Source organism: Abramis brama, assembly GCF_963993115.1.
Source record: "Abramis brama genome assembly, chromosome: 7".
Classification (NCBI taxonomy): Eukaryota; Metazoa; Chordata; class Actinopteri; order Cypriniformes; family Leuciscidae; genus Abramis; species Abramis brama.
Window position 1 is genome coordinate 10,574,549 of NC_139969.1, and position 26,979 is coordinate 10,601,527.

The 26,979-nt window shown below is 39.2% G+C and overlaps 1 long non-coding RNA gene across 1 annotated transcript; it reads right to left on the minus strand.

The window, feature by feature from the left end:
- Window positions 1-726: 726 nt before the first annotated feature.
- On the minus strand, window positions 727-26,124 carry LOC311086397. The gene is made up of 3 exons (XR_014607059.1): window positions 26,020-26,124; window positions 2,366-2,458; window positions 727-832 (listed from the first exon to the last, which is right to left on the minus strand). It is a non-coding gene; the product is annotated as an uncharacterized lncRNA (long non-coding RNA).
- Between the last annotated feature and the right edge of the window lie 855 nt (window positions 26,125-26,979).

Genomic DNA, 26,979 nt, shown 5'->3' on the forward strand with positions numbered 1-26,979 from the left:
ACCTCCTAAAACCCTTTAGATGTTTTTGTTTTTGTTTTTTTTGTATATAAAATTATACGTTTTAACAGCGCTTTTAAACAACGTTTCAGCTACCACAGGAGTAAGTTGACACGTTAAGGCCCGTTCACACCACGAATGATAACTATAAAGGTAACAATAGCGTCCACACCAATGAACGCTGTTTATTAATCGCGCGCTGCAGGCTGACCTCTTCCACTTTAAATGCTCGCTCTTTAAAGTAGGATAGATTCTGATTGGCTGTCAATGTGTTTATCGTTCATCAGCTGGAAAAAAATATTCTATATAGCAATATTGTTTCTCTGTGCCGTTGTCGTTATAGTTACGGTGTGGACTCTGCTATTCTTTTATATTTAGAACGATTATTAGAACGGTAGCCTATCGTTATCGTTATAGTCGTCGGTTCTTGGTGTGAAGGGCCTGTCAAAGTGCGCAAAAAAAAGACAAATCGCGAAATAGGTAGGTTAAAATATATTTAAGTTATCCAACAAAACAATGCACTGTTGCTTGAAAAAACCTCAACCATACATTTAGCCTCCCTAAAACAGGCTGAGATTGCTAACACTACCATTAAATCTTGCACTTTATTTAGGCTATTAAATGCTACACATGTACATATGGATATGTAATGTTTTTTTTGTAAGACTTATGAGAGGAACTCATTAAGCATTAATGTGTATTTGCACATCGCAATAAGGATTATCGTGCGCCAACTCCAGGAATCTGTTTCTCTGGCTGGTGACACAGTGACATAAAAATGTGTAGCACGTAGTCACTTTCAAGCTCCAGAGCAGTGCTGCAATCTGATCATCCACTGGGAGAGAGAGAGAGAGAGAGAGAGAGAGAGAGAGAGAAAGAAAGAGAGAGAGAAAGAGAGAGAGAGAGAGAGAGAGAGAGAGAGAGAGAGAGAGAGATTTTTTCAGTGCAGTCTGCTCACAAAAGGATATGGCTATTAAAGAATCCAGAGAGTGCCATTGACCCTCATCTCAGCTCTAATCCACCACCATTTAAAATAATATTTCACCCAATAATGAAAGTTTTGTCTTTGGGCAGAAAAATTATTATGCCATTCCAAAGCTATTTTACTTTCCTGATCATGTGCAACACAAAAGGAGATTTATGATAGAAAGTCCATGCTGCTCTTTTCAAAAAGGTGGTCCAAATGACTTATTCAAAGTCATCTCACGTCATGATAGATTGTGTGATTAACAGATCACCATTCTTGCAACTTACATCATCAGTTGTGAAGTTTTGCCAAACATCTGCTTTTGTGTTCCTCATGAAAATTAAGTCCTATGCGTTTGTAATAACATTAGGGTAAGTGACAGACACTGATTGTTATAAGCCCTAGGCGATAATTAATCAAATAATTATCCTAAGATAACTGAGCAGTTAATAAAAGACATGCCTCTGAAGTCAAGGTGTAAATGCTATAAACCAATCAGAGGACTCTTATGTGCATGTCATTACAATACAGAATAACGGTTCACTGAAGATACTGGAAGGAAATAACGTAGCACTTTAAATATATATCACAGCACTGAATGATTTTTGCTATTCATACATGAAAAAATTATGTAATTATTTACTCATATTTATGCATTTCTTTCTTCAGTTTGAACACAAAAGAAAGTATTTAAAAAAAATTACGTTTTTTTTTTTTGTCCACAAAAACAGTTGAAACATTCTTTAAAATATCTGCAAGTTATACAGATTTAGAAATTATACAAGGCTGAGTAGCTTAAGACAGAATTGTGTAGTTTTGAATACACACATACACTCTTAAAAATAAAGGTTGAAAATTTCAGTTTCCCCCAAAATCTTTCAGTGAACAATTCTTAAAAGAAACTTTTGTGCTATAGAAAGGTTCCTTGGTTGATAAAGGTTCTTCATGATACCACAGATGCCAAATAAAAACCCTTTATGTAGGAAAAGCAGCTTGTAATCAAGCTCATGTGCTTCTATTTTACATGTACACATTCTTATGCATGCTGTGCATGTGTCGTGGTGATGAATGTCTACTGATAACACTGCGCTGGTCAGATAACACCATAACCGCTCACTGATTCAGACAAGTTTTTGAAAAGAAGATAAAGAGTCGTCACACACACACACGCACACACACACACACACATTGTTACATCTTTCTAGGACAATTTTCAGCAGCTGGTAAAGAATTAGAATAAGGCTAAAGACTGTTGTCATGAATCTGCAGCTTACAGTGCACTCTGACTGTGTCCGTATGCTTCGGATGGGCTTTTCAGTCAGACACTGAGTGTGTGTGTGTTTGGCGGAGCAGCTGAAATCCCCTAACACACAGTGTGTTAATCTGCTCACAAACACTCACTCTCTGTCTCTCTGTCTCTCTCTTCTCCAGCCTGTTTTATGATGCCACGCTCAACAGCGCCTCGGGCCCCTGTACGCAGAGATGTCTGCAACCCTGAGTGAGAAAGACAGAATGAAAGAGGGAGAGAGACAGAGAGATTTAGAGTTAGTCTGCCCAGATATGAGCTCCTGCCAAACCTGATATTTTAAAGTCACGTATAGCTGAAAAAACAAAAGCACAGTTTAATATCCTGATCGTTTTTTTCATGCACCGCTGAATCAGATGAAAACACGTTCAGGTCACATTTCACCTCATAATAAAAGAAGAAGAAAAGAAATCATATTTTGCATAATGAAAGAAGCCTATTTATTTATTTATTTAGTATTGTGATATTTTATGACGATAAGTTCTCATTATTCTCAATAGTGATTCTCATTTTCTGTAATACAAAATATTTTTTTTATTTAAATCAGCGTAGATTAAAGACAATTAAATACACAATATTACGGTATATAAACACTATTTAAATATTTAAGCAATATATCAGTATTTATGCATAAAAGTAATGAAAATGAGGGGAGAGGTGTTTAACTGTCATGAAAAAATAGGCTTTATTTTCTTTGTTTTCATTATTTATTTATTTTGATTTTGGGCTGAAATATGAGCATGCACTGTAAAAATGTTTTTCACATAACATCATGGGGTAACATCTGAATGAACTGGTTTTGCTAAAAAAATATTTTCTATAATATTTAATATTTAACAAGATCAAACCGTAATAAATAAAAAAATAATAATAACCGTAATAAATAATAAAAATGTAATAAATAAAAATGTAAATATTTAAAAATATTTTATTGGTTTACTTGAAAGTCGTGTGACCTTTAACTGACATCAGAGATAAGTGAACGTACTGAAATAACTTAAAATCTTCAGGGATACTTCAAGTAAATATTTAGGGTCAAAGGGGTTTGGCTGACAATAAAACAATGAAAGTGAAGGTCAGGTCAGATAGAAATAGCTCCTTAAAGTAACAAATGCACATATCCACTTTTTACAGTGAGATTAATTTGCATAATCTTCAAACCATTTACAACAAAATCAGGAATTCCTATTCTTTCGGCCTTTCTTTCATACTTTCACCATTTGACATCCCCTCCCCAATCATTCATACATGCTTAAAGGCAGTTCTGTTATTCTTTCCTAGTCTGTTATTAAACAAGAAAGCCCTCCACAGCCACAGGAAGTCTGCTCAGCGGACGGAGCTGATTGGCTATCGCTCAGAATCTACATCTGCTGGGACCAAAATCCAAAACCAGATCATTTACATAGTTTGACCTTCCACACAGTCCTGTGTGTGTGTATGAGTGAGTGTTACACACTGGTTTCATAAAGCTATTTATCATTCTTTCATGCAGAAAGAGGGAGGCTAGGGCGGAGGGGGTTGGACATGTTGCCGCTCTGTTGCTTCAGGCCGTTGTGCATGTGGAGAAATTTCTGAAATTACATCATATATCACACAGCGAACACACATAGTCATACACACCCAGTCAATCAAATGCACGCACAGACACTTTTGATAGATGGCTGAGACGGAAAGATACTTTACCGGTCCCTGAAGAGAAACGCAGTCATTTTGTATTTAGAAATGTGATATTTTGTGTCTCCCCCGTCAAGATTCCCGTCGTTCTGATATTGGGCAGCTGTGAAGGGAGCGGGATAATGCTTTATGGAAACTCAACTGATCGGTCAGAGCAACAGAAAAGCCTCACAAACACATACACACATAGGATCATGTTGTGCCCCTGAAAACCACCCCATGTCACCATAGGAACACAGCTTGTTTCCATGGTGACAACTGAAGTTTGTAATTATGACCCAGCATCAACAGGTGAGAGTCAATTACTGTCACCCCCTGTTCTGCCCCTCTCCTTCTCCCTCACACTCACATTCATGCACTGCCTTCTGTTGTTTCCAGCTTTTATGTGAGTGACACTTTGTGCTTTTAAAAAAACAGATATTCCAGATGCCGAATCCAGCTTGTTTTTGTTTCTGGGGCTCAAACTGCTCTGGGATAATAAAAGTAACTTTAGATAAAAGCTTGAATCTCCTGACTCTGGATTCCTTTCATTCCTGATTGAGTAGCTTTAACACTATAAAGCCTATACTGTATCATATTTGATACATGGAATTCAAAGGTCTCTAAATTAACCAACATGATCTTCTTCACATTTTTCAACACTTTCTTTAGCAAGTAAGGCCCTGTTTACACATCCTATTAAGATGCGTTTTGGTCGATCGGATCACAAGGAGACGAGGGAGACACATTCCAGTTTACACCTGGTGTTTAAACCGTCTCTTTTGTCCACTTTCGACCACTTCTGTCCTGATTTCTTCGAGTGGAGGGTCTATGGGCGGGTAAGTGTATGGGTTTTTTCAGATCTTTCGATCTAATGGACAAAATAAGCTTGTGCAAGAACGCGCAGACGATGGAAAAACATACAGAGAGCAGCAGCTTTCGTTTGTGCTCCGACAGCCGTAATACCAGCCAAACGCTGTGAGAACATTGAGCTTGGCATGCTTTTTTTGTCTTCAAACCAAATTTGGGTCTTCAGCCGACAGTTGAAATCCCATCTGGCTAGCGCTTCCAATAATGTTTACGCATTAGGTCAGTAGGCGGAGAGTAGACGGTCTTATACTAGTTGTCTGCTATACTGTTATAAATATCTCATTGATTTTCATTACAATCTATCTTTTTCGTGATATAAATACCAGCAATTGCACCAAATGGCATATTTTTGCTCAGTTTGTGTCTCTGAATAAAAAGTGTGATTTCCATATTCTCACAATATCATACTATATTGGCCATAAAATCCTGATGTATCAAATACACATACGCAGGATGTTCAACCATCATATACCCTTAAAATCAGAGGGATATAATAGATTGAGTTCTTTGAGCCCCAAATTGCGTATATGTATAACATCAAAATCAAACTTTCATTTTTAAAAGATCAAGAAAAATCCAGTTCTTTAGTAATACGATCCCATTATCTTCATAAATCATCAATGACCAATATTGCAATAAAACAATCAGATCTTTTATTTCAGAAAAAAAAAGTCTAGAAATATAAAATGTCATGAGAGAATATCATCAATATTTCTCAAAGGATATGAATCATGTGGAGTGACCATCTCAGCTCTGTCACTAGCTTTATCTCCGCTTTACTGCAGTAATATCATCTAATTCCACAGAAATCTCCTCAAATGTCAAATAAATGTCACATCAAGAACACGTGTCACCCGACTGATGTGCACTATCTGGAAATCTGGATTTACATTCGGATGCCTCTAAATTCTTATCCTCAGAAAATTCGTATCCTTTATTGAGTTCAATCAATAAAGCAAAGAGAAATGCACAGGGATCTATGTAGTCTTCTATGATCTAAGTGACAGATGTCAATGCATGTCTATACGTCTATGCAGATACGAATGCTAATGTCCTGAAAAAGAACGATGAGCATATTTTCACATAATCATTCCATTTCTTTCTTCCTCTTTCTGTGTTTTACACTCACATATACACACACAAACAATGCTGGAACAGCATGAAATAAGCAGAGCATGCTGGGATTTTTTGTTCATCGCATACACGGGAGAATGCTTGAGAAGACTTTCATTAAAGGCTTTAATACATCAAGGGTTTTTAGCTGAAGGATTTCTTTCTGAACAAACACATACACGGGTGACATCTACAAATGCCTGTGGCGCGAAAGCTAACATTTACACATTTTTACCATCTTATCACATGTTGTCTTTGCATTCATCAACTCCCACAAACAAAGTCTCGGTAAACAGCCAAACACATCCATCCATTCATCCATCCTATCTTTCTTAGAAGCCAATTCAAACAAAAGCCAATGTCACCACAGAAACCTCAGGGTTCCTCTCTGTGCTCTGAGAAAACAGTCTCCGCTCTCCAAACATCTGCTGCTGTAGATACAGATGCAGATACTGATAGAGTGAGTGATTCTTTACTGGGGTTGTTCTGTTTTACTTATTTATATTTTTACAGATAAAATACTAAATAAAAAAGTAGATTTTTACATTTTCTGGAAAAATGTAAATATATAAAAAACAATTGTGTGTGTGTATATATATATATATATATATATATTATTATATATATATATATATATATATATATATATATATATATATATATATATATATATATATATATATATCCACTTATATAGATATTAAAAACAGTTTTAAAAATATATTTTCTGTCTAATATACTGTATTTATATTGTCCAAAAAAATAAATTTCTTCGCCATGAACTACATTTAGCCTACAGTTTTTCTGAATTGCTAAAACACATTTCTTAAAACCATCACTCACTTTCTCAAAACACGAAACAAAATTTTCAAACCACATTCAGAGAACCTCTGACTCTTCGGGCAAAAACAAACAATTGCCTCAAAACCATTTTATCTGTGCTCAAAATCAAACAATGCTTTCAGATCATACACACAGCGAGTCAATTTATCATTAGAAACTACATCAAATAATGGAGAACACAGAATCCAAAGCATGCAGTTACAGGAAAAAAGTATATTGTAACAAAGTAAACAAACTGTGCAATTACGTAAAAAAGTATAGTAATGACAACTGACAGTAGTATGATGAATACATTTTATACAGTATGCACTGCAAGTAGTATTGTACTGAATATTTGATAGTATTGAATGTCTGTATATTCAGCACTTGAATACCATGAAAATATGGCTGCCCAACTGCAAAAGCCAAAAAGGTTACTGTAAAAAACTCTAAATGAAAAGTGTGGTAGATTTTTCCCTAAACCTAACTATGTACCTGGGTCTCGTCTACAATCGGTGTACCCTAACGTCTACAGTCGACGTTTACTCTATATGGGTCTCGTCTACAATTGACGTCCCCGTTCAATAAGATTTAAACTCTAGCGCGTCTACAGTCAACGTTGGTCGAGTCACCTAACTAACTTGTTCCCCTAGCTTGCTCCCCTATCTGACTTGCTGGACAGCAAAAATCGACAAACAGACTTCAGCAAACGTCCTTTAAATGCTTTAATCACAGCCGGGGGATCTCAGAGCAGTTCTCCGGAGAATCTCCCAAGAAGAAGCAAGGCCGGAGGATCTCAGACAAATTCCATTGAGAATCCCACCAGAAAACACGGATACAACAGTTTTTATAAAACAGGGGTATGGGTGAAAATGACATGAAACATTACATAATTTGATTGGTTCTTCATAGACAAGCCCTCTTGTTACTGGGTCACCACAAGGTTTCAAGTTTAGACATATGTCTAGTTTCATTTCCCTTATTTGTTATTTTTACACACACACAACCAAAGTAAAAGGTGTATGGCAACATTCAAAAACAAAGAACAGAATGTTTAAGTACATTGTGTTTCAAAGTGTTAGTTTTGTTAGGCCTAAAAAGAGAAATAAGGTTAGATGTTAGAAACATGGTTAGTTTAATATACAGTTTACTATTTTATTGATTAAAAAAATCCATCACAAAAGCATGTTACAGTACACTCAGAAGAGTTGTGCAACTGTAAAATCAAGGTCAGTGAGAGATTCATTCTGCCTCAGCATCATGTCTTCATGTTGGTCTGGCTGGAGGACTTTGACCACATCACAGACAATCTCTGCAGGCAAAGAGAAAAACCCTGAAGCCAGAACCAGCCTTGACAACATTCTCCACATCTTGCTCTTTCTCATCCTCTTCCTCCTTGTTCACCATCTCTTATACACCTACTCTTCCTCGTCTCCCTCTTATATTTTTTCCATCCATTGTTGGTATCAACATTCAGTGCAACATTGAGTCAATTTTGGGACTGACTTTTGAGAACTGACTTGTATTATGTACAGTTGGTTTGGTCACATAATTAGAAGTAATTATAAGTGTGAACAATTTTGAGTTGTTGTGTGTAAACGATGACAACTGTGTTGTAGTTGTGTTTAACTTTTGCCTGCCTGTGTTTAGCATTTTGAAACTTTAGTGTATCACAGTGTGAAATGTGTTTTAGTGAGTGAGAATGTGTTTAGAGTTTTGCAAAAAGAGTGCATGAGATTTGCAAACAGTGTCTTAACTACCTGAACTTGTTTAATGTTTTACAGATTTATTCAACAAATTGGTTTAGGCTATTGAGAATTTGGTTCAGAGAATGGGGTTTACTGTTTCAATTCAGAAAAAAATGTAATAGCATTTGTGGAGTGCTTTGCCATATATTCACCATCACAGTGTTAAAGTGTTACGGGTGGTTGCCGGGGCTTTGCTATATGGTTGCTAAGGTGTTCTGAGCAATTGTTAGGCATAACTATGTGGTTGTCTACTTGTCCAAGTCAAAATAGCACACCCTATAAATCCATAGAAATGACATGTGTCCCTCTTTTAATGTAAATAAACATCAATAGCATCAGGTAAAAATTGTCCACTTAGTAAAGTACTAGCACACCTCACCTTAACAAGTCACATAATTTGAGGTGTCATTCACATCTGTAGCACAAACAGTGTGGGACTAGTTATGAACCAAAGTTTAATTCTTTGATCAAATGATCAAATCCCAAACCCTAGTGTGAGCAATAGTGCAACTGATGATTGTTTGTCATTTAAAAATACTGTAATTGTTGCTAAACCTCTGTCAAAGAGTTCTTCTACATGAACAAATTATCACATAGAGTTGAGTTTCATCTGTCTTCAGTAAAACTGATGACAATATATTGCAAAACTCTGTTAACAAAAACAGTCCTGGAGATGCTGGGTATTGCATCACATCTGAAGAAACTCATAGGGGGGGTTGTGCTTGCATGACAATATGGAGGACTTTTCTAAGGCCAACTATGATTTGTAGACACTTCACACATCTCCAGAAACTTTTGAATTTCTCATGTGGTTACAGTCATAGATTTGAACAGGGGAGACAACATTTCCACTAATCACGTATCTCATCAATATTCATGTTATTAACTTTCTTGAAGAACTGATTAGCTGCACCCACAACATTTGTTAGTCTCCAATCAATGTCCAAACGAAATCTACATCAGAGGGTTACAATGAGCAATATATCCTCTCAATGAATTGTAGAATCATACTAAATGAAAGCTAATATGATGCTTTGATATGATTTCCTTTTCCTTTGTTGCTATGATTAGACAGTTGTTTCTTAATTTATTACGGCATACTGGGACAATTCACACTGACCTAATAAACAGTAAGCAAAGTCTTAGTCAACATGCACTGGGTATGTATGAGAATATCATTGTGAGAGTGAATGAGCAAGAGAGCTTCTCTCAGCATGTCATGGTTCCAGTGAACAAAAGGCTCATTAGCATGGTCATGTTCTCTGGAGAGAGGCAGAAAGAGAGAGAGACAGACAGAGAGAGGGAGGGAGGAACCTGTGGGAATAGTCTTTTCTCAGAGGACACTGCCTTGATGCAACGTCCTGACATACCCCCCAGCCCAGCCCCTCAGCCCCTCAGCCCCAAACCCCACCCGCTACAGAACAGCGGATTTCAAACCCACAGCAACCGCTCTAAAAATAAACCTTTACACTAACAGACTTCTAATCATCATTAATTCATCTAAATGTATTCATGGTGTTCATTAAATCCTCAAAGATCTGGAAATAATTCGCCATTTGTGGTACTTTTTGTTTTTTTTTGTTTTTTTTTTACTTAAAGGGGAACTATTATGCCCGTTTTCACAAGATGTAAGTCTCTGGTGTCCCCAGAATGTGTCTGTGAAGTTTCAGCATAGCTTATAGCTATCAAATTTGCCCTTATTTGGATGTGAGCAAAAACACTTGTGTTTTTTTAGCCAATTTTTGTGTCCTTTCGAATGCACATGAGCTGCTGCTCCCGGCCCCTTTCCAAAAGAGGGCGGAGTCTTTACACATCTCATACTTCATATACTCCTGCAACAACAAAACTGGAGAGTCTCACACACCCAAAATGTCAGAAATTGTCAGTAGAGATGTTCAGCCTAACATGTTCAAACCGGACACTGATGGAGAGACTCAGGAAGAAGTTACAACTTTTAGAATGCAACTGGATGTTTCTGAATGGTTAGTGGATAAATGTATGTAGTTGTTGTGGAGTTAAGTTGATTCAACTCATCGACTAGCATGTATCGTCACGAAAATCTAAAAATCTTTCAGAAACAATTTATGCAAATGCAGAGTTGAACTGACCCTCGTTTGTGAGGCAATCCGGAGTAAAATAATTTGCGCAAATATATAACACTTTTCTCATTTCCTTCATAAGTGAAATTCAACTACGGTGTCCTCAGTGGCTCAGATGCCGGGAGTCTATGGAGACTCTTATGTTTGTTGGTACATCCAATAACAGAACATTTGTAATGTTTTTTGGCGCAGACAGTGTATATCTCCAACTTCTACGGGGAAAGCGAAATGGCGGACTGCTGCGGCTCACTCAGGGCGGATCTATGCTAATAGGGCAGATCGTCACCAGTCATGGGCGGGGCTTCCCTACTCTTACGTAAGAGTATAGTGGGAAATCTGGAACCGCTCGTTTGGAGAGACATTTTATGATTTATGGGGATTATAAAAAAGGAGTGGGTGGATTTTTACCATTATAGACTGGTTACACAATGTGGACACACATCTGTGTTCAAACACCTTATAGAAGTGAACTTTGCATAATAGGTCCCCTTTAAAAGGTTAGTTCACCCAAAAATGAAAACTAGCATGTAGATCTTTGATGCAGTTCTAGCAGCATAACTTTATCGTTATATAGCATTCATTGTATTATGTAGCACTAGCAAATCTTTAGTTATGTGCACTAGCAGTGCTTGGCTAGCGCACTAGCAGTTTGTTATAGTTATGTAAGGCTCTAGCAAATTTTTAAAGATCTGCTAGTGCGCTACATAACTAAACAGATCTGCTAGTTCACTACATAACTATAAAGAACCACTAGATCACTATACTATAAAGAGCTGCTAGTGTATAGTATAATGATCTAGCGGTTCTTTGTAGTGCACTAGGACATTTTTATATTTAAATGTGGTGCACTAGCAGTTGGATACTTATGTAGTGCACTAGTAGATCTTTATAATTAAGCCTATGTAACGCACTAACAGTTCTTTATAGTGAAGTATTCTAGCAGTTCTTATGTTGTTCACTAGCAGTTCTTTATTGTATACCTAACAGATCTTTATACAGTGAGGAAAATAAGTATTTGAACACCCTGCTATTTTGCAAGTTCTCCCACTTGGAAATCATGGAGGGGTCTGAAATTGTCATCGTAGGTGCATGTCCACTGTGAGAGACATAATCTAAAAAAAAAAAATCCAGAAATCACAATGTATGATTTTTTAACTATTTATTTGTATGATACAGCTGCAAATAAGTATTTGAACACCTGTCTATCAGCTAGAATTCTGACCCTCAAATACCTGTTAGTCTGCCTTTAAAATGTCCACCTCCACTCCATTTATTATCCTAAATTAGATGCACCTGTTTGAGGTCGTTAGCTGCATAAAGAGCTGTCCACCCCATACAATCAGTAAGAATCCAACTAACATGACCAAGACCAAAGAGCTGTCCAAAGACACTAGAGACAAAATTGTACACCTCCACAAGGCTGGAAAGGGCTACGGGGAAATTGCCAAGCAGCTTGGTGAATAAAGGTCCACTGTTGGAGCAATCATTAGAAAATGGAAGAAGCTAAACATGACTGTCAATCTCCCTCGGACTGGGGCTCCATGCAAGATCTCACCTCGTGGGGTCTCAATGATCCTAAGAAAGGTGAGAAATCAGCCCAGAACTACACGGGAGGAGCTGGTCAATGACCTGAAAAGAGCTGGGACCACCGTTTCCAAGGTTACTGTTGGTAATACACTAAGACGTCATGGTTTGAAATCATGCATGGCATGGAAGGTTCCCCTGCTTAAACCAGCACATGTCAAGGCCCGTCTTAAGTTTGCCAATGACCATTTGGATGATCCAGAGGAGTCATGGGAGAAAGTCATGTGGTCAGATGAGACAAAATTGTGAACGTCACGAGCCATGAGAGGCCCATGAGAGGCCACCAGAATCGTTGCTTGACCAAAAATTTAGTGCGATTAACTCCTGGATGGCAAGCCACATTGGAACAATGTCCCCACTGAATCACGCTGGACTGTAAACCCTCAGGCACAAATAAACGATTCGGTGGACAACGAGTCGGAGGCGTTACCCCTTCTAAGGCCTTCTTGACCTTCGATTCGATCTCCCATGTGAGTGTAGAGACGAATAGAGACTCTGGTAAAATGCACTCGGGAGTAGACGGGCGTTCGGAACGGTCAAAAATACGCGATAAAGAATCGGGTTTGATGTTTTTGGAACCCGGGCGGTACGAGAGAGTAAAATCAAAACGACCGAAAAAAAGAGCCCACCGAGCCTGCCTGGAGTTTAGTCTTTTAGCTGTCCGAATATATTCCAAGTTCTTGTGATCGGTCCAGACGATAAAAGGTACCCCCGACCCTTCTAACCAGTGGCGCCATTCCTCCAATGCTAACTTGACTGCCAATAACTCTCTGTTGCCAATGTCATAATTGCGCTCCGCAGGGGATAAACGATGAGACAAAAACGCGCAAGGATGCATCTTATCGTCTGAGGAAGAGCGCTGGGATAACACTGCACCTACCCCCACCTCTGACGCATCGACCTCCACCACGAACTGACGTGATGGATCAGGGGTTATCAGAATGGGGGCTGAAACGAAGCAACCCTTTAGTTTGGCAAACGCAGCCTCGGCTGCGTCTGACCACCTGAACGTCGTTCTGGGGGAGGTCAAGGCGGTCAGAGGTGCGGCTAGTTGGCTGAAATTGCGAATGAAACGCCGGTAGAAATTGGCGAACCCCAGAAACCTCTGTAGGGCCTTACGGGAATCTGGACTTGGCCATTCTACCACAGCCTTAATCTTCTCAGGATCCATGCGCATTCCCTCAACCGACACGATGTAACCTAAGAAAGGAACAGACTGTGCATGAAAATCGCATTTCTCCGCCTTGACAAAAAGCCCATTCTCTAGCAATCTCTGGAGCACTTGTCGGACGTGTTGCACATGTTCCTGGAGAGACGAAGAAAAAATCAATATGTCATCCAGGTAGACATATATGAACTGATCGACCATGTCTCGCAACACGTCGTTGACAAGTGCTTGGAAGACCGCTGGGGAGTTGGACAGCCCGAAGGGCATGACCAAGTATTCAAAGTGCCCCCTGGGGGTGTTAAAAGCGGTCTTCCATTCATCCCCCTCCCTGATGCGGACCAAATGATAAGCATTACGTAAATCCAATTTCGTGAAGATGGACGCTCCCTGCAACCTCTCGAAGGCTGAAGACATCAACGGCAAAGGATAAGTATTCTTTACCGTGATGCTGTTCAGCCCCCGGTAGTCAATACAAGGTCGCAGAGACCCGTCCTTCTTCCCCACAAAAAAGAACCCCGCCCCCGCTGGAGAAGAGGAAGGACGGATGAACCCTGTTGCTAGAGAATCAGAAATATATTTCTCCATGGCCTCTGGAACAGAGAGTGAATATAACTTGCCCTTGGGCGGAGACGTACCTGGCAGTAAATCTATGGCACAGTCATAGGGACGATGCGGGGGAAGAGAAGCAGCCCGAGACTTACTGAACACCTCCTTCAGGTCCAGGTACTCCGCGGGCACGTTAGATAAATCCACTGCCTCCTCCTGAAACACAGGGACAGAAACAGACGGACAAGCAGACACAAGACAAGACTTATGACAAAAACTGCTCCACGCAGACACAGAATTGGTTAGCCAGTCCACTCTAGGATTGTGACGGGTGAGCCAGGGGTGACCAAGGACGATGGGTGCGAGGGGAGTGTCCAGAATGTAAAAGGAGATGATTTCTGTGTGATTTCCTGATGTGATGAGAGTGATGTCTTCGGTGATGAGTGAGATGGTGGGAAGTTCCTGGCCGTTAAGAGCGTGTACTGAGATCTTGGGTGTGAGGGGTCTGAGGGGAACTTGGAGTTTGCGTGCAAATGAATGGTCCATGAAATTACCTTCTGCCCCAGAATCCAGCAGTGCTCGACAGTCGTGAAGGTGAGTTGACCATCTCAGTCTTACCGGAAGGAGAGTAGATGTGGATGAGGACTTCTCGGCGGAGATCCCACCCGATAGTAGCCTCATACTTACTATCGGGCTGGGCCTTTTAACGGGCAGTTATAGGCGAAGTGGCCCGCTCCTCCACAGTACATGCAGAGGCCCTGGGATCTCCGCCTCTCCTTCTCCTCCCGGGAAAGCCGGGCTCGACCCACCTGCATGGGCTCGTGATCGCAGACAGGGCTGACCGCGTCCCCGCCTCCGAATCGTTGGCCCTCGAACCCTCCTGTGGGGCGACTGGGCAAAGTGCGTCGATTCATTCGTGATAACCGTGCGTCCACTCTTAATGCCAACGCAATCAGGTCGTTGAGAGAAGCTGGCAGGTCCATGGCATAAATCTCCTTCTGGACGCGGTCAGCCAGCCCATGCAGGAACATATCCCACTGCGCCTCCTCGTTCCATTGGCTCTCCGCCGCTAGAGTCCGAAACTCGATGGAGAAGTCTGAAACGGATCTCTCTCCCTGTCGCAAATCGGCCAGCATCCTTGCTGCCTCACGTCCAGCGACGGCCCGGTCGAAAACTCGTTTCATTTCGGCGGAGAGCTCCTGGAACGAGGCACAGCATGGGTCTTGATTCTCCCACACCGCTGTTCCCCAGAGTGCCGCCCTCCCAGTCAGCAGCGTCAGCACAAAGGCGACCTTGGTTTGCTCGTTGTTGAATGTTCTGGGCTGAAGAGAGAAGTGCATGGAGCATCGTGTTAAGAAAGCTCGACAGAAGTTGGGTTCACCTGCATAGGACTCAGGAACTGGTAGGCGGGGCTCCGACTGGGAGGGATTCTCTGGTGGTGGTGGGGGAACCGGCGGTGTGGGGGGCGCAGCGGGACCTCGCAGATGTTGAAGCTGTTGGGTGAGCCCGGACACCTGCGCCACTAGAGCCTGAACAGCGCGAGCTGTATCGCTGAGGTTCTTCTCCTGGGAGTCCATTCGAAGTATGCTGCTGTTCACGAATTCCTCCAGCGATCTGGTGGAGCTACTCGCTGCTTCCATCGAACGGTCAGATCGTTCTGTCATGATAGAAACACGGAAGCAAATGCAAGTTAACTCTTTTCTCTTTATTGTAAACAAGTTGATGATAGATAATGTCCAGGGCGAAACAGGATAGTGGCGCAGGGACTTCGATGGTCAGATGTGCCGTGATGAAGGGTGATGACATGACGTGACAAATCCAGGGTGAACATCCACGGGGACACGAACAGGAACGAGGAGACACCGAGACTGGAACAAGACGAGATCACACACCGGGAACCACATACAACGATCTGACAAAGGAGATGAGAATTGAGTGAGCATATATAGGTGCTGAGATGAGCTGCAGCTGGTGACGGAGTGATGAACTTGATTGTTGATGAGTGCTGATCAGCCGACACGCCCACACAATCAGCACGCAACATACAACAACAGAAACACGAGACAAGAAAGAGGCATAGGATTTATGAACCGTGACACCTCCATGATTTCTAAGTGGGAGAACTTGCAAAATAGCAGGGTGTTCAAATACTTATTTTCCTCACTGTATTTATACAAAGAATAGTGCCTTAGATAAAGATAAACTCCCTAAGATGGTAAGAGCATTAGGAGGAACCAAGACTTATTTGGGAATCCCACCTCTTTTCCGGCTGGCACGAATTTTATACAAAGCATTCAAACATATGTAAATGTTAAACATAGATAAAAGGAACAAACAACATCTCCCATGATCAAATTTACAGTGAGATGTGTGTGTATCACATTAAAGGTGTAGAGCGCATATTTTTTAGCATATAGTTAGCATATATTTTGCCTTTCATTGTGTAGAATCCAGAAAACCAGTTACTGTAAAAAAAAATCCTTCTGGTTTGATGCGCTATAAGTGAAAAGAAAAGAGAATGTCAATCTGCACAGAATGTAATCCAATTATTGAACTAAACATTTAATGTCAAAATGAAGTAAATAACAAATGGAACTAAAATCTAAGATATCTTGAATAAAAAAAAAAAGAATCAAGAAAGAGCAAAGAAAAGAACGGACATCTTTGCCAGCTGGCTGTGATCTTTGCAGCTTTAGTAATTACTGTGAATTTCAGGTATAACGTTTAAGATTCACACATTCATACTTGCTTATTAATGTACAGCAGGTCAAATCTGTGTGCATTAGAGTGAGGTAGAGAGTGATATTATATGTGTGCCGTGTTTTATGCTAATTGTGCAAAAGATGGATGTGCAGCGCAGGTAACAACCTCCCTTGGGTACTACCCTTAAAAATGTGTGTGTGTTTGAGAGAGAGAGATACTCTGGTAGTGTATGTTGTCTCTGCACATATTCAAGTAAGAGTGTGGGAAAATAGTGTTAGTGTGTTGTCATAAAACTGATAAATGCTGACTTCGTGCTTCTCTTCCACCTAAGCGCCTAACCACACACAAATTCTGCAAAACAAACACAACTATACATTAAATAACACAATACTGTTAACACAACTTCACTCAGCTTTAGCCAAAAAATACCAAAAATTACCAAGTTTTTGTTATACGTAATATGGTATTCATATGATGTACACTTGCAAAAATAAATTGGCCTATACCATGGTACTAAAAGTCAAGTACTATGGTATTCCAGTGTACTTCCAAGAATTCAGAAGTTTGTATACCAAGGTACTTGTCCAAAATCAATGTACCATTCCATGTAACAAAAATATGTTTAAAAAATATTTTGATAACGTTCACATTAAGTTAATAACTAAAATGATGTATAAATATTTTTTTGTGCTAATGTTTTGAAAACAATATTAAAGACCAGATTACTTTGAATGAACATTCTGTTAACATTACTGGAATTATGTTTGTTTGTAACTTTGAGAGAACATTCTCTGTTAGCTAGGATAGTAGATGCACACAAAAAACAAAAACAAAAACATAGTACAAAAGTGATTGATGGTACTAGCATGGATAATTTAACATGTACCAAGTAAATCTAAATGTAAATCTGATGCAATGGTACCACCACAGTACCTTTTTTTTATAAGGGAGACAACCTACGCAGTAAACGGCAGTCATCTTCTCTGTAAAATAAAGTGAACTTTACAGCCGCAGAATCATTAGTATTCACATGATGCAACACCTTCATTAATATATAATATTATTTTGTTTCCAGTCATGCAGTAAAATCTGGTTATAGCATTAATTGTTAATCCATTCAGCTCGTTAAAACGCAGTTTAATTAACGATATAATCAGTGGAGCAGGGCACCAAAGTCTGATATTATTAAGCTTCTTAATTCTGTAGTCTCATTAAGATAACGTGTTGTTTTTAATCTAATTACAAAAGAGACTGAAGCCATCATTAAAAACAGACACACAAGAGAGCGAGAGAATCTGTGCGTTCTTAAGTCTGTTATTCGGCCTACTTCAGTTGTTGTGGCAGGGGAAGCTCTTAACAACTGTTTGTGTGTTCAGGCTGATAAGTTAATTGAGATATCAGTGTGTTTTATAGCTTAAAAAAATAGAATGGTCAGTTTGTTTTCAGTGCGGAACACAGAATTATGTCACCCGTACAGATTTGCTTACCACCTCATCAACAATAAGAGGGTGCAACAAAGATCCCTTTATATTTAATGAAGCTGTCTACAAGGCACTTCTCATTGCATTTTTGCATTGACTGCATTCATCACATTCAACCATTCATTCTTGTTACAAAAGTTAGTGTAAAAATACCCAAACAAACACTTTTACTTGTGAAATATACATTTAGCATTAATTACAAAACAACATGTGGTGTCAAACTAGCAAGCCTGTACAAAGTGACATGCTAATTTAGGCTATATCTGCAAAAATGTTACCCACAGTGAAGATTATAGTTGAGTTTTTAATTAGATCCTTAGAAATAAAGCTGAAAATACATATGCTAAAATAACACTGGACAGCACATTAATCAAGGTTTTAAACCTTGTTGCATATGAAATAAAACAAGACATACAATATTTAGTTTTACTTTCAGAGGATGACGAACAGCATTTTCTCAAGGTTCAGTGATTCCTTTCACTTTACTAATATATATATATATATATATATATATATATATATATATATAATTTCTCAAAGACCCCATGAAATGTTCTGATGAGACACATAAGCTGCTTGGTATTCCTGTCAGTGGCAGGTGGTCGACGCCTCTGAATTCAAGATATGGCTAATATTCACCCATATTTTTGGTCTATTTTGCATGCAGTGAAAGACTGTTAAAAGTTTGTTTTGTCAACTTTTACAGTAGGAGTACGCTATAGACCTCAAACCAAACAGACATGGACTATTAACTTTTAATAAAACAGAAAAACTCCAGGGGTTTCAAACCCTATTTGGGCTCCATCTGTGGAAAGCGCCAACCAGACACATGACAGAGAAAGAGAGACAGCCAGACAGAAAGACAGAGATAAGGGCCAATACGTGAAATTGCTCATTCGTCCCATTTCAGCACGATGACTGGATGACGTACAGAGCTGATGTATCTCTCAGGTAACTAAGACCAGCTGCTTCTTCTACATTTAGCCTCAAGCATTCTGTGACAGAGACACAATATCTGCCAAACGAGCTTTTAATTCAGTTCAGTTTGGAGGCAGAAGAAATGTCAGGAAAAGGGGAGAGAAAGGAAGAAAGATTCCTCTCTGTATGAGGGGGAATAATTTCATTTACCAAATCCAGACACCCTGCAGGGACTGGAAGCTGTAAGGCTGTTCCATGTGTGTGTGTGTGTGTGTGTGTGTGTGTGTGTGTGTGTGTTTGTGGGGAGTATGTAGGTGGCGAGTTCTATATTGGACTGTTCCAAGGCTCAACTCGAGGAGTTCTCACACTCTGTGCTAAATCTGTCTGTTAAATAACACTGAACACACAATCAGCCCAAGAACCAGAACAGCGAGATCATTCCCCAACAGTGATGACACAAGACTGACCCAGGATTGGCTCCTCTCGAACTGGGAAACACACAGACATTATAACAGAGAGCACAAGACAGCTCTGGAATCAGTAGATCAGCACAAAACATAATTAGTGAGTGGCCTGATGGTGATTTGCAGAGGTTCTGATTTATTGGAAGGGTGGAAGATGCCATGATGCTGTAGTTATGTTTTGGGAAGGTTATAGAGGAGACAGGGGCTAGTTTTCACTATGTTTAAAACTAAATGAAAACATTTTGTTAACTGAAATAAAAACTAACATGACTGTGGATAAGACTAAATACATTTTTGTGGCTTCTGAACTAACCGAAATAAAAATAAAAGTAATTTGTGGCCATTTTATTTTATTTATGGTATATCATAGCTAAAATGTAATACCTTTACTTACATTAGTTACTACACCCTAAAACCCATACAGCCCTAAAATAAAACTAAATAAAGTGAAACTATAAAATTAGGGTCACTCTATTACATTTATAGAGTGAAGTCTAAGTAAATTGAAAAAAAAATATTAAAGTTAAATTAAAAACGTATATGACAAAAAGATTATATGACAATAGGCTAACTTTGGCAGCCCTAAAATACTGAAAACTAGCTAAAAACTAAATTAAATGGGAAAAAAACTAAACTAACAATTGTAGAGTGAAGACTAACTGAATTGAAAATAAAATATAAAAACTTTAAAAAAAAAATTGTATAACATTTGTGAAATATTTAATAATATCATCATAGAAAATAAATTTAATGAAACCAACATTGATAATCACACAACAACCGCTTTTGATTCAAAACCCTTGTGACAATCTCCTTGAGGTGAGAAAATCAGGCCGATCAGACCCAAAGCAGTGTCTTAAAGCTCCTATAGTCCACAGGAAGTGATTGGACCCCATTTCCTGTCCTGGTCCTGAGATAACATTGTATCCAGCTGCAAGAGCACTTCCTGTCTCTCTCTCTCTCTCTCTATATATGTGTGTGTCCCTGAGCTCTGTCTTAAGTACAAACCAAAAATAATCTACAGATGCTTTGTTCATCAGCTGTCCTTCTTGAAGAGGTGATGTCAGACCAGCAATTAGTTCAGCACAATGGGATAAATATAGCTGGGGGTTGAAGGTAAAACCCGCTGTGGAGGGCTTCCCCTTCAGCCTGAGCATGAAAAATCCATAAGACAAATGAAGGAACAGGGGAAGGACGTTAGAAGGACTTTAGAGAGAGGTAAACGCTCTTCCTCTCTTTCACATGACATCCAAGCCCTGCTGGTATCGTCTTTAAGTGGACGTGAAGGCCTCTTAATGAGCCGTGCCAAACGTTCACTATCGTTACCCTAGTTAAAGCATGTCACATAGATGCGTTAGAGACATTTTTAGCAAATCAGAGGACTGAATGAAAACACTTATTTCATTCAACTGTGGGCTGAATGGTTGAGCGTATCAAACACATTGGGGTCAAATGTCTAAATGCGCTAGTGGAAAAAAAGCTTTGCACTTTTTCATTTAATACATTTTTATTACAAATTACATTGTGCTAATTAAGTTTTTTTTTTAAACGTGATTTTCAGAATGTTTTATTATTATGTACACCCCCCTTTTCCGTTCATAACAGCATCACTTGAGCTCACACATGAAACTGGACCTCATGATTCATGCTATTCAGCATTCAGTTCACCTAAAAATGAAAATCATTTACTCACTCTCATGTCATTCCAAACATGTATGACTTATGTTCTTCTACAAAAGGATTTTCAGAAATATCAAAATATCTTTGTGTTCCACAGAAAAAAAAATACAGGTTTGGAATGACGATGATGAGCAAATGACAGATTTATATATATATATATATATATATATATATATATACAGTGAGGAAAATAAGTATTTGAACACCCTGCTATTTTGCAAGTTCTCCCACTTAGAAATCATGGAGGGGTCTGAAATTGTCATCGTAGGTGCATGTCCACATGTCCACTGTGAGAGACATAATCTAAAAAAAAAAAATCCAGAAATCACAATGTATGATTTTTTAACTATTTATTTGTATGATACAGCTGCAAATAAGTATTTGAACACCTGTCTATCAGCTAGAATTCTGACCCTCAAAGACCTGTTAGTCTGCCTTTAAAATGTCCACCTCCACTCCATTTATTATCCTAAATTAGATGCACCTGTTTGAGGTCCTTAGCTGCATAAAGACACCTGTCCACCCCATACAATCAGTAAGAATCCAACTACTAACATGGCCAAGACCAAAGAGCTGTCCAAAGACACTAGAGACAAAATTGTACACCTCCACAAGGCTGGAAAGGGCTATGGGGAAATTGCCAAGCAGCTTGGTGAAAAAAGGTCCACTGTTGGAGCAATCATTAGAAAATGGAAGAAGCTAAACATGACTGTCAATCTCCCTCGGACTGGGGCTCCATGCAAGATCTCACCTCGTGGGGTCTCAATGATCCTAAGAAAGGTGAGAAATCAGCCCAGAACTACACAGGATGAGCTGGTCAATGACCTGAAAAGAGCTGGGACCACCGTTTCCAAGGTTACTGTTGGTAATACACTAAGACGTCATGGTTTGAAATCATGCATGGCACGGAAGGTTCCCCTGCTTAAACCAGCACATGTCAAGGCCCGTCTTAAGTTTGCCAATGACCATTTGGATGATCCAGAGGAGTCATGGGAGAAAGTCATGTGGTCAGATGAGACCAAAATAGAACTTTTTGGTCATAATTCCACTAACCGTGTTTGGAGGAAGAAGAATGATGAGTACCATCCCAAGAACACCATCCCTACTGTGAAGCATGGGGGTGGTAGCATCATGCTTTGGGGGTGTTTTTCTGCACATGGGACAGGGCGACTGCACTGTATTAAGGAGAGGATGACCGGGGTCATGTATTGTGAGATTTTGGGGAACAACCTCCTTCCCTCAGTTAGAGCATTGAAGATGGGTCGAGGCTGGGTCTTCCAACATGACAATGACCCGAAGCACACAGCCAGGATAACCAAGGAGTGGCTCTGTAAGAAGCATATCAAGGTTCTGGCGTGGCCTAGCCAGTCTCCAGACCTAAACCCAATAGAGAATCTTTGGAGGGAGCTCAAACTCCGTGTTTCTCAGCGACAGCCCAGAAACCTGACTGATCTAGAGAAGATCTGTGTGGAGGAGTGGGCCAAAATCCCTCCTGCAGTGTGTGCAAACCTGGTGAAAAACTACAGGAAACGTTTGACCTCTGTAATCGCAAACAAAGGCTACTGTACCAAATATTAACATTGATTTTCTCAGGTGTTCAAAAACTTATTTGCAGCTGTATCATACAAATAAATAGTTAAAAAATCATACATTGTGATTTCTGGATTTTTTTTTTTAGATTATGTCTCTCACAGTGGACATGCACCTACGATGACAATTTCAGACCCCTCCATGATTTCTAAGTGGGAGAACTTGCAAAATAGCAGGGTGTTCAAATACTTATTTTCCTCACTGTATATATATATATATATATATATTTGGGTCAACTATCTCTTAAAACATGTTTTTTTTTTCCATTTAATGTCATATCTGTTCAATGCTTTTCAAAATTCGAGAATTTATTGCAAGGTTTTTAAATGGGGAAAAAAAATCTCATATTTTCAATGTCACCTCAGACTTTTGAATCTTACTCTATCTCTCAGAGCTGATCTCCAGAAAACATTTAGATGTGCGAGTATGTGAAAGGTTTGTATTTGGCTCATGCGTCTTGTCTGTCTATATTAAGCATCGTTTTCTTCCGCCCAAGGATCATTTATCCTCCATCACAGCCATATAACCGCATATATGTGGAGATCTAGTCTGTCATTTCTCATGGTACGAGGCACAATAATCACTCACAGTAATGTTTCTGTATGTACACACAGTCACGCACAAAATAGGCTGTGCTGCGCTGAATCGATCGTAGTCAGAAATGTAGTTGTACTATTCAGACGTGTCTGAATAGCTCAATGAGAAATAAGTGACAAGACAAATGAAGAAATTGCATATTGCTGTTTTTAAATAAAATTAGAAGAACAAATGCCTTTGGTTCATGTCCGCCTATGGTATAATGGTTATTTTAGAGTATATTTTGACATTAATTACTGACTGCATGTAAAAAGGGTGACTATGAATGTGAAAAGAAACTTTAAGATGGATTCATATTTCTATTCAAGACACACACAGAAAATTCTCTGAGGATATGACATTGAAAAGAAAGAGGGATGCAAGAATGGAGGGAGAGAGACAGAAAAGGAGACAGAGAGGCAGAAGAAGAAAGACGTGCTGATTGACGGACTCACTGGGTGGTATGGTATTGCTTTGACTTCCTGCATTAAGTTCTGACTTCATTTATTTAAATACAGCCTAAAGCTAAAGAAACACAAAGGAGCGTGTGTCTGTGTGTGTCTTTATCTAATGCTCTTTTGTTTTTTGCCACATTGTGATGTGGCAAAAGACACAAGCTATTATTTATCCGAAACAATGCAACAGATGGTTTGTTGAGGCACCTGATGTGTCAGTCTGCTTCAGTACTACTTTGATTTCCCATCTGATTCCAGTGTTGGAGGTCAGAAATAATGTGCATCACGCTGAACCTGGAGATTTGTGCAGTCTGTGTTTATCATTAACATGGTGAGTCACTGCAATTAATCCAGCCTGCACTGCCTCTACACAAGCAGCTCATTTTAAACGACAACAAATGTGAAAATCCTTCGCTTAGATCGTTATTGCAAAGCAAATGTCATTTCAGCCAGAATCGACGTGTTTTCTGCCAGTTGCCATAGAAACATCTTTCTGCCAGACTGGAGCTTGGTCACTCGGAAAAGTCAGAATGAAATGACTGAAGGTGAATAATTAAAGTGAATGTGTGTGTTGACAGTCCAAATAATCAAAAAGGGTCTATGAAAAATTGAGCTTAAAAAAATAAACAAATTTAACATTTACAGAAATAACATGGAGATGTTCCCTGCTCCCTTTGTATCTCTCCTACCTTCTATCTATCTATCTAGGCATTTTCAGCAATTATAGACGTGATGAAATGGAAGTATCTACATATCTTTTCTTCCGCATTGTGATGCACATCCAAGTGAAATGTTGGGTTATGATATTTTGATTAAAAATGACAAGGTCAGTTTTTTTATACATGAATGCATAGATGAATCGTTCACATTAAGATCAAAAACAAGCATTTAGAAAATAGATAAGGTGAATTTTTATTTCATGCCAGCTTTAAAAGTACATCTTAGACATTTTTCCTTTGTAATTTAAATTTGATTTAATTCTACTTCCTTTCAATTCAGTGAATTCTGCATCCTGTTTGCTACCTCAGTTCAAATTCAGCAATTAAACTGGAATTAAAAAGGTAAAATCGATTCTGATTGGTGCACAAATATTGAGTACTAATTGTAAATAGATATCAATACTGCAAAATAGTTCATTGTAAATAAAAATAATTTGTATTCAATGTTTGTGTGTGTGTGGCTCCATTATCTTAGCAACATGTAAACTACCCATGCAGTGCATTTCAAATTGGTCACTTATGACCCATCCAACATTGCATGGTGGGGCCAATGTAGGCACAATAGGGACTTGAGGTATGAGCCCTACATGGGTTTGTCCATGGGTTTCTTGGGCTAATTCACATAGGGCCATCATGGAACCCGTGGACAAACACATGTAGGGCTCATACCTTAAGTCCCTATTGTTCCTACATTGGCCCCACCATGCAATGTTGGCTGGGGAGGTTCCCCAATGTGTAGGATGTTACCTTAATAGGCAGCACACAATATTTTGGAACAGAGATGTTTCGTGTGTTTGTAAAACTCCTAAAAGAGGGATTTACACAAAAATCACAAAAAAGCTGCAGTTAAAATAACCCCTGTAAATATTTATGAGCCTCAAAAAAAAAAAAAAAAAATGAAAACGACTATAAATCCAAAAATGCTGCTAACCCATAAGCACAATGCTTTTAAAACAAATAGACCTCTGACTCCCATAATAATCTATAAATCTCCAAACACGTCCATGTTCCTGTCATTGCCAAACAGAAGACATAAGAGCACTCCTTTAGTGCTGAACAAGGTTCAGCTGTTAAATTATCCACTTATGAGATGGTAGCATGTTTGTGGAAATACGAATTCTCTCGCACTCTTTCTATCATACGATGACCTCCGAGCTCACAGTGGTGGGAAATAAAATGTTTACAGCAAGTGGAGAGCATCATCGAACAGCTGACAAACAGCACTACGCACACACACGCCACTTTTCAGACAGTTCATCGGCTCTAGGCAGTGATAAACACAGTTGAGAGTCTCTCTGTCGAGTGTTTAAATAATGAGGATGAGGGAAAGAAAGCCAGGACTCAGTGTGTTGCAATATCCTGGCATGTCCGTTAGCATTAACATTTTACCTCTTTCCTGTGGGTCACAAGTTTACAGACAATAGACAGGCATTTAAATCACTGGATCACGTGATATACACTTGATCATGACCAAACCACAAGAGAATTGCTCTTAAAGACAGATCTGATTGCAGCAGCCGGTCCAGTATGTGAGAATGAGAAACACAGTTAGTTACTAACCTGCTGAAAAGGGACTTTCCATGCTGGTCCAGGCTGGCCTATGCTGGTTTGGCGCTGGTATATTAGCAAAACTTGGCTGGTAAAGCTGTTCCGTCAGCATGCTCAATATAATTTTTAGCTGGTTAAACCTATTAAACAGAAAACCAGCATTTCATACACTTTGCACATTCGTTTACAAAGGATGTTTCCCCTGGAGCAACATGAGGTTAAGTTTCTTGATCTAAGGAGCAATGGTAATCTCCATTAATCACTCTTTGAATCACGTCTAATTACTATTAGCCCAGGCCTATAGCCACTAGGTTAAGCCCAAATCAGCGGTTTTGTTTTTCACCTCTGTAACTGGTTGTTTTCTCTCCGTTGTGTGTTTTATTTGATTGAATAAAGAGACTGACGGCAACTGGGCCAACTCTTGGTTTACTCTGACATACAACACAAACAAGCGGCTGCTGAGTGAATTGCCCTTAATGTTATCTCTCCCATGAGATTACAATGCTTAGGGGCAGAGGAGCATGAATCAAAAATTGAGTAAAGAAAAATCACATTAAACAAGAAAATAGTATAAATCAGAAAACATACCTGACATAAAGCACAAACAAAAGGCCTCTGAGTGAATTGCCCTTAATGTTATCTATAAAATAAATCACCATGTGCTCTTATTTCTACATATTTAGGCAAAAGGCAAGAATAGAACTTAAAAAAAGGGTAAAATGACAAAAAATAATCACACGGGTAAGTAAAATAACATTTTACACATAATAGGCTATAGATATAAAAGCAGTAATTACAATAGAGATTAAATACGATTATAAGGAAATCAAAAGAAACCTACCTCTAAAGGGAAAGGGAAGAGGAGGAGACAGATCAGGAAGTTATGTTGGCTTGTGACATCACAACAATTAAAGGGGAAAGCACTCATTTCGATCAGGGCCCTGTCCCAAAAGGCACCCTAAACACTTGCAG